The sequence below is a fragment of the Protopterus annectens genome, chromosome 5.part0 (genome assembly GCF_019279795.1).
Source record: "Protopterus annectens isolate FY-2018-M chromosome 5.part0, PAN1.0, whole genome shotgun sequence".
In the NCBI taxonomy this organism is placed as follows: domain Eukaryota; kingdom Metazoa; phylum Chordata; order Ceratodontiformes; family Protopteridae; genus Protopterus; species Protopterus annectens.
In genome coordinates, this window is record NC_056735.1 from 1,666,313,701 (window position 1) to 1,666,328,285 (window position 14,585).

The 14,585-nt window shown below is 45.3% G+C and overlaps 1 protein-coding gene across 5 annotated transcripts in view; it reads right to left on the reverse strand.

Annotated features, from left to right (window-relative positions):
- ERG (ETS transcription factor ERG) overlaps positions 1–14,585 on the reverse strand; it is a 2,569,778-nt gene that overhangs the window by 2,339,747 nt on the left and 215,446 nt on the right. The gene's annotated exons all lie outside the window — the stretch shown is intronic.

Here is a 14,585-nt window from a genome sequence, read left to right on the forward strand (position 1 = left end):
TGCGCCATTCAGCAGGCACAAAGCCTGAGGTGAGGCTATGATTGAACATGGTATTTAGTTGGGATGCCAGTTCATTCTGTAGTTTGTGTAGAATACAGCCTGGGATGTTGTCTGGTCCCATGGATGCTGTGTTCTTGGCTTTGGAGAGTGTGTTTTTTACCTGTGCAGCCGTGATTACAAGGAACTTTGCATTCTTCCAGTAGAGAGATGGGCTCTTTAGGGGGTGAGAGGGGGGTAAAGTTAGCACTGAACCTATCTGCCAGGATGTTGGCAATATCAGTTGGGTCTGTATATTTAGTGCCATTGTGCTGTAACTCAGAGCAGATCTGAGTGTTGCCATTGAGATTCTTGACACAGCTATAGAATGCTTTGTGGTTGTCTTTAGAATCAGTGGTGATTTTGTTTTCATAACTAGCTTTGGAGAATTTTATCAGGGATCGCAGCTTCTTACTGAGGCTGACCATGGCGCTCCTCCACTCCTGGGATTTTACTCTCTTTTGCAACACTTTCTTCCTTCTGTTGTACAGTTTGTTTATGGCAGGGGACCACCAGATTGGCTTCCATTTTTTGGAGGATAGCGTCTTGGTTCTGTTTGGGATAGCACGATCCATGCACTCATGTAAGTGCTTACAAAGTGCAATTATGTGGGATTCAGTAGTCGTAACTGTATTGTCCATCTGCATGGGTGTCATGAAGTTCACCACTTCTGTCTTAAGAAGCATGAAGTTGGCTCTGGAGAAATTTTTTACCATGGTTTCCTTAATGAGGGGTGGGGGCAGGATGTGGATATCTAGGGTAATTAGCTTATGGTCATATCGGACCAATGAGGTGTTGACTTCAGGTGTGGAACATCGGTCACTCATGTTGGTAATGACTAGATCTAGGATACTGTTGCCCCTGGTGGGGGTGTGGATAAGTTGATCCAGGGCATTGGAGTTTATGAATTGCAGAAAGCGTTGAGCAAAGGAGTTGGTACATGATTAGTTTTCCCAGTTAATGGTGGGGTTGTTGAAATCGCCCATTATTAGGGTGTTTGGTTGAACCCTAATATTTTCCAGTATATCAAGAAAAGAGGAGTGGGAATCCTGGGGCATGGTGGAGGATCTGTAGCAAGCTACAATTTGGATTGCAGTTTTGCCCAGAGTTAGTTCCACTTGGATAACCTCGGCTGCATTATGCTGAGCAACTAGCCTGGAGGTGTGGATATCCTTAATGAATATGGACACATCTCCGCCCTTGGTGTTCCGGTCTAGGTTACATGGCTGTAAAGTGTGGTATGAGTTATAGCCTGGCAGTGCAGGGGCGCTCTTTGAAGCCTTGAACCAGGTCTCAGTCACTGCACAGATATCGATGTTCTCCATTTTAAGGAGTGCCTCGAGTGAGTCCATTTTGAGATTTAGACTTCTAGCACTGAGTAGCATTACCCTCGGTTTTTGCTTGCCTGTTCCTGTTATGGTGGTGGATTTATCATTTGAACCTTGCCTATATAACATAAATATGTATATATAATGTACAATATTGTATATAAAATACATAAAAATATTGCCATTATTATCTGCTGTATGCCATCAAGAAACAAGTGTCTAATAGGAATTAAGACCCTGTCATACAGTTAGCCAACTGAAGATGATTGACGTCAGTGTGCATCAAACACCGCTGTTCTTGTATGAGTAAATGTTCTATGAGGAAGTTTGTAGTAATTGCCCCTAGCCATTTCTAAAAGAAGGGAGAACCACGGTTGCATGGATCAGAAGGGAGTCACCACAATGATGGTGGGGGATTCTTTCTGAATCTTCAGAAGTATCCTGGATATTAGTGGAAAGGGTTGAAAGGCATACAGGAACATTTCTGTCCAAAAACAAAAAAAGAAAAGAAAAGGCATCTGTCTTCCAGGCCTCCTCGCATGGAGTCCTAGAACAGAATTTAACCAGTTGATTGTTCAGAAAGGAGGTGAAGAGGTCTACTTAAGGAACTCCTCACAGATGGATCAACTTTTGAAAGACCCCCTTATCTAGTTTCTATCTGAGAGTGTCTGCCCTGGTCTTGCTCAGCTTGTCTGACAGTTTTACTCTGACAGAATGTGGGATGCCTGTAGAGTGAGATTGTGCTGTGAAGCTATATCCCAAGCTAACATGACTAGTCTGCAAAGGGGGTATGAGACCTTGTTCTCGCCCTGCTTGTTGATGTACCACATGCTGTGGTATTGTCTGTAATCATTTGAGTAGTTACTGGGGACCAAAGATGGTTCATAGAGTTAAGTGCCTTGATAAGGGCAAGCAACTTCTTTATATCTTATAGGCCAGCATCGATCTTTGGTGTCCCACTCCCCCTGCACTTTAATCCCTCCCAAAACTGCTTCCCAAGCAAAGCTTAAAGTGTCTGTGGTGACTGACTGCTCTGGAGCAGGGAGGGGGAATGGGAGACCTGGATTTAAGGATATGTGTTGTATCCACCAAAATATTTCTCTTCTGAAAAGCCCCAGTACTGGGATCAGAAAACATCAAAAATGTTGATCCTGGGACCAAAGTGATTTCAGATACCACTGTATCGTTCTCAAGTGGACTTTTGCCAGGGGTATAATGAGAACCATAGATCCCATGAGACCCAAAATCCTGAGGGACTCACTTGCAGCAACCAAAGTCTGAGTGTACCTGTGCAAGAAAAGCTTTTTGAACTGAGGTGTTTAGTTGTCATCCCAGGAAAGCAATCCTGTGTGTGGGAGTCAAGAAAGACTTCTGAATGTTCTCTTGGAATCCCAGCTTGTGCAAGAGATCTCTCACCCAAGACTAAGATTCATAACATTTTGAAAAAAATATCTGCAATGATAAGCAAGTAGTCTAAATATGGAAAAATGTGGATACCCTGTAGCCTGCAATAAGCTATAATTGGAGCTAGATATTTTGTGAACACTCTTGCTGCAGTGGATAGTCCAAAAGGTAAGGCAGAGAGCTGATAAAGCAATCCAGACATGAAACTTTAGGAAACATCTTAAGTCTGTATGAATAGGGGGGTTATTGTAAGTATCTTTTAAGATTAATGTTACCAGAAAATTTGATAAGACGGGCACGATCACAAATAGGTTTAGGAAAGAAAGATACATAACTTGTTTCCAACCATTTTCTTTCTTTGGCACTAGGAACATCTTTGAATAAAATTCCTTCTCACTTGGGAAGGAGGAACTGATTCTATCACTCTTTGGTACAGCATGTGACACAAAACAGCTGGAAGTAACAGAGTCTGGTTTGCAGGATGAGCAATGGCCCCATGGAAGGAAGGAATTTCCTCCCACCACCTTCTGCAACCCTGATAAATTATTTTTACAACACATTTGTCTGAAACAATCTGTCAAAAAAAATGGAAATTCAGACTTTCAGGAAGAGAAAAAGGGCCAGGGTGGGAGCGGAACACAAGGTCTCTTGAACTTTAACTGTCCTTAGTTTTTGAAGATTGGAGACATCTTCCTGGAACCTCCTTGCCACTTCTTAAAAAAAAAGTTATGTCTTAACATAACGTTCCTCTGTGTTGTAGATCTTTATTCATTCATTACTGATAGGACTTTGGTTCCGTCCTCGGAACCAACATGGCCATGACCAAGCTCACGCCAGCCAAAAACTCTCAGCTAAGACCTACCCATAATGCCCCTCTCATAGTCTCTTCAGATCAAGTTTGCCCACCCTTATATTATAGAGATAATAAAAGAGACAGTAGGAGGTTTTGTCTGAGCAAATACCTTAACTAGGAAATCCTAAACTCCACCAGGAGTCCAGGCAAGGGGAAGGAGGGCGAGAAGTAATGAATGAATAAAGATCTACAACACAGATGGAAAGTTATGGTAAGACATAACTTCTTTATCTGATGTTGTAAATCTTTATTCATTCCTTACTGATACGACCGAGTCCCCAGCTACTTGAGTCCTGGGTGGCTGAGCACCATAGAACCAAAAGATGCTCGTCCCTTGGAGGCCAAATCCAATTTGTAATGAGTGATAAAGGTATGAGGTCTTGCCCAAGTGGCTGCTGCGCAGATATTATCCATGGAAGCTCTGGAATGAAAAGCCACAGAAGTAGCCATCGATCTTGTGGAATGAGCCTTTGCTCTGGAAGGTAAGTAATGTCTTTCAGCTTTTCCCGGTTAGGGGTCGCCACAGCAGAAATCCGGTCCGCTAATGATTGGCAGTGGATTTTTACAGTGCCGAGGTGCCAGCCCGATACCCAACCTTCAAAGAAGGCACACCCATTCACACAAGCACCTACTTGCATGTCTTTAAACGTCACTCGACCATGGGTAGGACATGCAGACTCCACACAGAAAGCGCTCCAGCCGAGAATCAACGGGAGAACCTCTTGCTGCGAGGCGACAATGCTAGCCGCTGCACCACCGCGGCCTTGCCTTTACTCTGGAAGGTAAAGACAGTTTATTCTGATGGTAGATAAAAATAATGACATTTCTAAGCCAGGAAGATAGAGTCACTTTGGAGACAGGTCTACCCAATCTGGGTCCTGCAAAGGCCACAAAAAATCGGTCCATTTTTCTGAAAGATTTAGTTCTGTCCAAGTAAAAGCAAAGTTGCCTATGAACATCAAGGGTATGCAAACAATATTCCCCTCTATTTGAATGTTGAGGGAAGAAAACCGACAGGTCAATAGACTGGTTAATTGAAAACCCAGAAATGACCTTGGGCAAGAAGGATAGGTCAGTATGTAGGATCACTCTTTCCCTGTGGAAAATCAAGTAAGGTCTCTTGACACTCAAGGCCTGCAACTCAGACACTCTTCTCACTGAGGTAAGGGCTAACAGAAGTAGAGTCTTCCAAGACAAAAATTTTATATCACATGAATTAGAAGGTTTGAAAGGAGGGTTTGTTAATGAATGAAGCACCAAAGTCAAGTCCCAAGGCTCTACTGGAAGTTTGACAGGAGGTTTAACATGTAATACTCCTTTAAAAAAGGTTTTGCACAGACGGTGTGACATAACAAAAGAGTTATCAAATCCATTGTGAAAATTTACGATAGCTGCTAAATGTACAGTAATTGTCGATGCTGAAGCTCCTGCATGTAGAAGGGTAGTCAGATATTGTAGGATCTGCTGAAGAGGCATAGAGAAAGGGTCTATGTCATGATCTTTGGCCCATGTAGAGAACCTAGCCCACTTACTAGAATAAATTTTCCTGGTGGAAGGTTTGTGTGAAGCCAGAAGAATCTCATGTACAGGAGATGAAATATCAGGTAGCCTGTCAATCATCGGAAGTGGAGAAACCAAGCTCTGAGCTTCAGGCTGTGGAAATTGGGGTAAATCAGTCCCTGAGGGTAAGCTAGGAGACCTTGGGATTGATCCAGCATCCACAGGCTGTGAATCAGATAAGGCCATAGGAAAGGGAACCAGACTTGACGGGGCCAATAAGGGGCAATGAGGATCACTTTGCTTCTCAACCTTTGAGCTTTCTGGAGGAATTCCAGGATGAGGGCAAACGGGGGAAAAGCATACAGCAGACCCGGGGGCCAATTGTGCGTCAGAGCATCCCTCGGTGACTCCCTCTGAGGGGGGATCAGGGCAAAGTAGGTTCTGCATTTATTGTTTAGAGGGGAAGCAAACAGTTCACAGCAAGGCCTGCCCCAACGGCGGAAGATCTGATCCGCTATTATAGGACTGAGGGACCACTCATGAGGCATCAAGATGGTCCTGCTCAGATTGTCCACAATAAGGTTGGAACTCATGGGAATGAGCATTGTTGTAAGAAAGCGGTTGGAAGCTATCGCCCAGTGCCAAATTCTCATGGCTTCCCGACACAGGGAGTAAGACCTGGTTCCACCTTGTTTGTTTATATACCAGACGACTGACATTGTCTGATTGAATTGCAATGGTCCCGGAAGGGAGGGATGTATGGAACGCTAATTCCAGGACATTTATGTGCAAATTGACCTCCATGGGGGACCAGGTGCCTTGGACTGTCTTTCCCTGGAAATGCCCCCCACCCCACCCTAGCAGGGAAGCGTCTGTGGTCACAGTGGCCCTGGGCTGGGGAAGGCAGAACGATCAGCACCAAAGATTTGATTCTGGCTTCATCCACCAAAGCATTTCTTTCTTGCAAAGATTTGTAAGCCGTATCAAGTGCTCGAGAGGATGGGTTAAATCTGACCATTGTGAAGAAAGGAGCCACTGTACTAGTCCCATGTGCAACCTTGCCAGTGGAACTAAGGTAATGGTTGCTGCCATAGATCCCAGTAGCTGTAGTACAAGGCATGCTGGTACAAAATTCTGTTGGAGGAGGACTTGAATCTGGCTTCTTATTTTTGAGAGCCTGTGAGGAGAAAGGGAAGCTTGACAGGTTGTTGTGTCGAAGATCGCTCCAATATATTCCAGTGTTCTTGTTGGGGACATTTGAGATTTTTCCTTGTGGATCATAATCCCTAAGCAAAGAGGAAGGCCTTGAATGTAAGAGAGGCTGTGGATGAGAAGATTCCTGGTTGTGGCGGTAAGGAGCCAGTCGTCTAGATAACGAAACACCTGGAATCCTTGTAGTCGAAGAAGAGCTACTACAACTGCTGCTACAACTGCCTTACATTTGGTGAATACTCTGGGGGTTGTCGAGAGAATGAATGGCAGTACCCTGAACTGGTAGTGATTGGCTCCCAGCTGGAAGCGGAGAAACCTCCGGGAGCACTTTTCCATCTTTATGTGGTAACACATGCCCTGGAGATCTATAGAGCACATCCAGCTGTCCTTCCCTAGAAAGGGGAGGATGGACTGTACCATGACCATCCGAAATTTTTGAGGTTTTATGAATTTGTTCAGTAAGCCGAGATCCAGGATTTGTCTCCAGTCCCCTGTCTTTTTTTGGCACTAAAAAGAACCTTGAGTAAAAAACGGATCCTCTCTGATCTGGTGTGACTGGCTGGATGACTCTTTTTCTTAGCAGCTTTTCAATTTCTAAGGCTGCTACCTCCTTCTGACTGGGTGGAATATCGGGGATTCATTTGACGGGTCTGGGAGTAAGATCGAATGGGATATGGTAGCCTCTGGATATTATTCTCTGTACCCATGCATCAGTAGTGATATGTTGCCAGGCTTGTAAATGCAGGGAAAAACAACCCCCGACTGCTTCCAGAAGAAAGCAATCGGGGTGCTGCTCAGGAGCACTGGTAGGGTCAGCTGGAGAAGGAATCTCTAGCGCCATGGTTGCGCGGACCCCCTCTGCCCTAAAAGGATCATCTTCTGGATGAGTTGCTCCCTCTGCCCCAGGGGGATTGCTCACCACAAGTGTTACGAAAAGATACTTGGAACTTCTTCAACCACAATGTTCCTCCCCTCTGGTTCCTGGAATAGGATCTCTGGGGGGGGTGGAAAAATGTATGCCCACAGCAGACAAGGTCTTTCCATCTTTCTCACTTTGTGATAGTGTATCTCTTACTTTGGGACCAAAAAGGGAAGATTTGTCAACAGGCGCATTGATGAAGGAAGATTTAAAGGGGTCTACCAAATCACGCAAACACATCCAAGCAAGCCATCTTATGACGATGCCTGATGCGCTACTAGAGCTGCCCCCTCAGTGGTGTGAGATATCAAGCTCATCGAGGAGGTCAAGATAGATTCCAGAGGCAATAGTTTCACACACCTCATCAGGCAGTACCCCCACCAAACTGGTAGACAATTCTGAAATTAGGTCTCTTTCGAGGTGAGTGAAGTGTGCCAGATAATTCAGCGATCGAATGACAAAGGTCGCTGAAATGTAGTTATGCTTCCCCAATCTGTCCATAGCCCAAGACTCCCTGTTTGGGTGATGAACAGTGGAACTATCTTCTGACAGTTCATTCTTGGTGGCCGCCGCCACGACCATGGAATCAACTACCAACTGCTTGGACCAATCGGGCTGGTCTTCGGGGGTGGATAAAATTTTGTCTGGCCTCCAGGGGACTGGTTCCACATTCTCCAGGGCCTTCCAGGCATGCTGCATGATCAGTTTTACAAGCTCATATGTAGGTGGGTTCACCCAGGAAGTAGATGGCCAAGCACGGAAGGCCTGCAAGAACACAGATTCCTCCGAAGGGTTAGAGGACGTCCAGTCTCCCCTCTGCTTGAGGATCTCAAGAATTTCTCCAAATGAGACGTCTTCTAGGGAGTCCATGGGGACCCTTCTCCCTCATCACAATCAGTGTCCTCAGTGATAGATTCCTCAGTGTAATCAAGGTGCTTCCTCTTGCACCGTTTCTTCTGGGGAGGCTTCCCAGTGCGATCTTCTGAGGAGGACTCCGGAGAAAGGGTTACCTTCAAGGGAAGGTCTTGCGGCTCCCCTGCTTGGGATCCCAGAGTAGGGTGTTAGAACAGCTGCATGCTAGTGAGGGGTTCAGGTGTCGATGCCATTGGTGCTGACTGTGAGCCTGTTGAGGCAAGGACCCTCTCCATCATCTGGAAAGTAGGCCCACCCAAGGAGGGATGGGAGCCCGGAACAGAGAAGGACAACCTCAGAACCAGGGTTACACCCGCCCTGAGGAGCCCACCTCCAGGTGAGGAGCTCCGAGAGGACTGGTAGCTGTCACTGGAGCCATGGCCATAGATGGTGCCAGTGAAAAAACAGGTGCCAAACTAGGAACCATGGTGCTGACAACCCAATCGCTGCTCCAATGGAGCCATTGCGCCAAGAGTAATCAGTGCCAACAGGGGGAACCTCCACAGTCGTTGCCGAGACAGTATGCAGCAGGGTGGTCATTGGTACCAAAGTCTCAGGGGCCTGGGAAGAGGCCAGAGGAGGATATACTGGTGAGTATGCAGTGAAAGCTTCCATTCCAAAGGACAGAAGACCTAGCAGGGGTGGGCAATCCTCTATCTGCCAGAAGCTAGTTCACAACCCTCACTACATCTTGTTCTGAAAGGCTCCTGGTGGATCTGTAGTGGGCTGCTGAAGGAGAGTCAGGTCTTTCAAGAAAGGGGCTAAATGGGTGCCCCGAAAAAGGGTCGTAAATTGGGGAATATCTGGTTCTGGGAAGGTTTTCAACCTTTGGAACTGACAGAGTCATAGTCTGTGGAGCGGTATAAGCTATCGGCACCTTGGCCAGGGATGGTGCCGATGCAGGTATTGTTGTCAAAGCCGGTGTCAAGACCAAAGACAGCACCGAGGAGAATAGTGCTGAAGCTGGTACAGTAATAGAAGTCAAAATTAGAGGCGGCACCTGAAGGGGAAGACATAGAGCCTGGTGCTGAAGTTGTCTGTGCCAAAGGCGCCGGAGAAGCTCAGTGTTGACTCGGTTCAGAAATGGACAGAGATGTAGGAACCGAGTGACTCCGTTTCTCTTTGTGTTTTTTAGTCTTAGGAGGTGGTGAGACCTCTGTCCCAGAGAGAGCCTCTGAAATAGGAGTTTTCATCATGCCCTTCAATATCAACTTGTTTTTACACTCAGCCAAAGTGTGATTGCTGAAGTTGGAACAGATATCACACAAAACATTAACATTGTCAACGCCCAAAGAATAAATGCACTGAGCATGGCCATCTGAGTTGGGCATCTTACGCCCGCATTTATCACACTGTTTAAAACCCAATTTGGCTTTTTCAGACATAATGACAAACACCATACTAGTCCAGTGACAAGGTAAAACAGTCAAAAAAAACAACAGCAGCAAATTTAAAGAGAAAAGTTTTTTTTTTATCCAGATAGAAAGAAAAGAAGAAGAGTACCAACAATGGTATTTAGAAATACCACAAGTGGTAGGAAAGAGGGTCAGTACCAACGATGGTATAAAAGGAAATACCAAAGGTAGAGGGTAGGGAATAGAACAAGTAGAGGAGTCTATAGACGAAAGAAGAAAATTAGTGAAAAACTGATTAAAAAGTAAGGTATTGATAGGAATTTACACAAAAACTCTACACTTAGCTTTGAGAGAGAAGGCTTGGCACGTCTGATGAGGAACACGGCAAACGAGATCTGGAGAGACTATGAGAGGGGCATTATGGGTAGGTCTTAGCTGAGAGTTTTTGGATGGCACGAGCTTAGGGTTGCCACCTTTTCAAATGTCCAAAGTGAGACATTTTTGGTACAAACGTCAGATTTTGCAAGGCAAAACATACCCACGGCCAGTACAAAGGACAGAACTTCATTTTTTTTACCTAAATAAAAGGTTATTCTTGTAGAATTTTAGTTGCTTATTCTATTTCTTATAACATTTAGGTGTTTCAGATACAGAATAACTGTTTTATGCAACTATTACATAAAATATAGGAAATATGTTTGCCCTAAAATCTCAGGACATTTGCCATTTTTTCGGGTTTTTTTGCAGGATACAATTGCCCAAAGAGGGACTGTCCCTCGCAAAGTGGGACAAGTGGTAACTCTGAACAAGCTTGTAACAGCCGTGTTGGTTCCGAGGACGGAACTGAAGTCCTATCAGTAAGGAATGAATAAGGATTTACAACATCAGATCATCTGTTTACCTGAATTCCGCTCAGCCACCCAGACTGTTTATTCGTTTTTTTTTTTAAAACTGGATAAGAAGAAAGAATATCCCTTGGACAATTTGAAAAAGGAGGAGTGGAAATTCTTAGAGATCCCCTGGATCAGCTTGCCCCCTTCATCACACCTTTTGATGACCCTGCAGCACAGGGGCTAAACAGTACATCTCTAGCTAAGGGAGAATTTAAAATTTCATTTTTTACATCATCTGAGAGGTTCTGAGAATACAGCCAAGCAAACTTTCTTAAAACAGTACCAGTGGCCACAGTCCTGGAAGAAGTAATGGCAGAATCACATTTTAAACAATGAGTAATTACAGCAAACTCCCAGTTAACCGGAACTCAAGCAATCGGCAAAAAAGTATCGAAGAAATACAGTACAATTTTTATATGTTATGCTTTCTGTTTTCCCCCTGCAGAAGAAAAGAAGTTATGTACTCACCATAACATTCCATGTTTGTAGTCCATCTTGCCCTTCATTCTTACACATGGGTTTGGATCGGCTCCGACTCGGCCTATTACAAAGCTCAAAGTCTTCTAGTTGGCTTGTGACTAGGTAGGTATCCCATGGTGCACCAGTACAATCCCCAGATCTTGTTTGCTGCTAAACTATAGAAAGACAGAACTAAAGCTATCCAGAAAGAACAACAATAATGAAAGGATCTGGAGACAGGATCATTTTTCCATAACAGATGGAGACCTTCCAGGATGGGGGTAGGAGGGTGGGATTGTAAGAATAAAGGGCGAGATGGACTACTAACATGGAACGTTATGGTGAGTACATAACTTCGTTATGTTCTGTAGTCCTATCTCGCCTTCATTCTTACACATGGGACAGTGTCCCTAGCACCTTATTCTTGAGTGTCTCATGGAAAGATACTCCTGAGTACCGTGGAACCAAAGGAGGCTCTACCCCTGGAGGTCAGGTCCAATTTGTAATGAGTAATAAAAGTGTGAGGGGTAGCCCAGGTCGCATCTGCACAAATATTATCAATTGGAACCCTGGCTTGGAAGGCTGCAGAAGTAGACTGGGATCGTGTAGAATGAGCCTTAATCTTGAACGGCAAAGACTTTCCATTGGAGGAATAATGAAAGAGATACATCTTGAAATCCAATTCGAAAAGGTCACTTTGGAGACTGGGAGACCTAATCTGGAGTCAGAGAAGGATACAAACAATTGATCTGATACCTGAATTCCTTAGTCCTGTGTAGATAGAACCGAAATTGTCTGTGAACATCCAACTGATGAAATCTGTATTCTGCTGTATTGGAATGATTAGGGAAGAACACCGTCAGCCCTATAGTTTGGTTCAAGTTATTATGAGAGCACACTTTAGGGATAAAAGATGGATTTGTGCGAAGAGATACCCTATCTTTGTGGAAAATCAGATAAGGGGGCTTAATAGACAGTGCTTGTAATTCTGATACTCATCTAGCAGATGTGATGGCTACTAGAAACAAGGTCTTCCAAGACAGAAACTTCAATGGGCACGAATGAGCAGATTCAAAGGTATGAGAATAAATTTGCTTCCCAACAGTTTCGCTTTCTGAATCACCTTGGATATGAGAGGTAAAGGGGAGGAAAGCATAAAGGAGATTCAGGGGCCAATCGTGAACAAGTGCGTCTCTCGGTGACTCCCCCGGAAGGGGGGATAAGGGAAATGTAGCTGCTGCATTTGGAGTTAATCGGACTGGCGAAAAGATCGCAGCAAGGCTGTCCCCATTTGCAGAAGATCTGTTCCACTATTTCCTGCTTCAAATACCATTCGTGAGGCATCAAGACTGCCCGGCTGAGTTTGTCGGCTATCACACTGGTTGTCCCTGGGATGTGCATTGCAACTAGAAAATGCTGGGAAGATATCGCCCATGTCCAAACCCGAATAGCCTCCTGATAAAGGGGGTAAGATCTGGTTCCACCTTGTTTGTTAAGATACCATACCACGACATGTTGTCTGATTGGATTGCTATCGTCCCAAGAGAAAGAAGGTTGTGAAGTGCTTGCAACGCCAAAAGCACCGCCCTCATCTCTAGGACACTGATATGCAGGTGAGCCTCATGATCTTGCCATGTGCCTTGGACAATCCTGCCTAGATAATGCCCCCCCCATCTGTGAGGCATCCGTGGTCACAGTAGCAATGGGTTGGCGAGGAAGGAATGGAGTGCCTGTTGTTTGTTGGTTGGGATGAATCCACCAACGGAGCTCCTTTTTGCAAGACTCTGTTAATATGATGTGGTGGGATAGAGGCAGTTGTTGAAAGGACCACTGGGACGATAGAAGCCATTGAAGAATTTGCATATGCTATCTGGCAAGAAGGACTAGCATTATGGTGGAGCCATGGTCCCTAAGAGTTTCAGCACTGTATTTGCCTTGACTTTCTGAAGGGGAAGTAGATGAAGAACTTGTTGTATGAGATTCTGTGCTCTTTCTGCAGGAAGACGAGCTAACGTGACGACTGTGTCTATTTCTTTGCCTATAACAGTCACAAATTGAGAGAGCGATAAGGCAGACTTTTCCCAGTTTATAGTAATCCCCAACTGGGCACAAAGTTGGTTGGTGGAATCTCTGGTTTGAAGGAGTAGATGCCTGGTGGGGGTGGTCAGGAGCCAGTCGTCCAGGTACGAAAAACTTGGAATCCTAGATGTCTCAGTTGAGCTGTCACTACTGCCATACATTTGGTGAACTCCCTGGGGGTTGTGGTGAGACCAAAGGGCAGAGCACGAAACTGGTAGTGACTGGCTCCCAGCCGGAAGTGGCTCCCCGATGCTCTGTCCATTTTTATATGGTAGTACGCATCTTGGAGGTCTATTGAGCACATCCAAGTGTCTTTCCCTAACAGAGGGAGTATAGACTGCAGTGTCACCATCCGGAACTTGTCCTTCTGTACAGATTCGTTTAGTTTGCTGAGGTCCAAGATGGGCCTCCAGGCCCTGTACGTTTTGGCACTAAAAAGAATCTGGAGTAAGTTCCGAATCCTACCTGGTCTGCAGGGACGGTTTGGATGACTCTGTTTGCGAGCAAACTGTTCACTTCTACAGTTGCTTAATCCCTGTGATTGGGTGGAACATCCGGGATCTTCTTGGGAACATGAGGTGGAAGAGAAAAGGGTACGGAATAATCTCTGGTGATAATTCATTGTACCCATTTGTCTCAGGTGATGTTTAGCCAGGCTTCTGGATATAAAGAAATGCGACCCCTGACTCCAGAGAAGCATAGCTGGGCCCCACATCAGGAGCGCTGATAGGGACGGCCTCGAAATGAATCACAGCCTCCCTGGTTTTGCAGTCCACCCCTGCCTCTAAGGCAACATCTACCATTCGCTCCCCTTCCTCTGCCTCTGAAAGAGAAGTCACCCTGTGCATCCAGGAAAAACCTCTGGGACTTCGAGAACCACATCTTACCACCTCTCTGACCCTTGGGGCATGGTCTGGAGGAGACAGTAAAACGTACTCCCATGGCAGACAGTGTTTTCCCTTCTTGCTCGCACCTGATGAGTGTGTCTGTTACCATAGGTCCAAACAAGGAAAAAACGTCAAAGGGGGAGCTGGTAAAGGTAGACTTGAACGGCTCCGCAAAATTACGCAAGCGCATCCTGGAGTGCCTCCTAAGAGAAACTCCTGAACCCGCTGCCCTGCTCGCTCCATCAGCTGCATAAGAAATCAGCTTCATGGAGGAGTTAACAATGGAATTCAAGGTGGGCAACTGAGCAGACAACTTATCAGGGACTCCTTCAGTATATGTACCTTGTAGAGTCTCTCCCAACTCCTTAAGGAGATCTCTCTGAAGCCTTGTAAAATGTGTTAGGTAGTTCAGCGATCTGAGTGTGAATGCTGCTGATGAAAAGATATGCTTCCTGTATCTATCCATTGTTCGAAACTCCTTGTTCGGCGGATGGACAGATGAAGAAGTCTCTGCTAGTTCCTTCTTAGTGGCCATCACCACCATGGCATCTACAGGTACACGTAAATTAAGGCACCAAAGTTACACACTGGAAATCAGTCACTGTACTTTATTGCAGAAGAAAAACGGTAAGCGCTTTCACAACTTAATGTTGCTTCATCAGACCACATCACTACAACTGATGCTTGGTTAAATACTAGGACAATTAGTATGACATCACAATTTAAAGAGATATTACTCCACTAACAT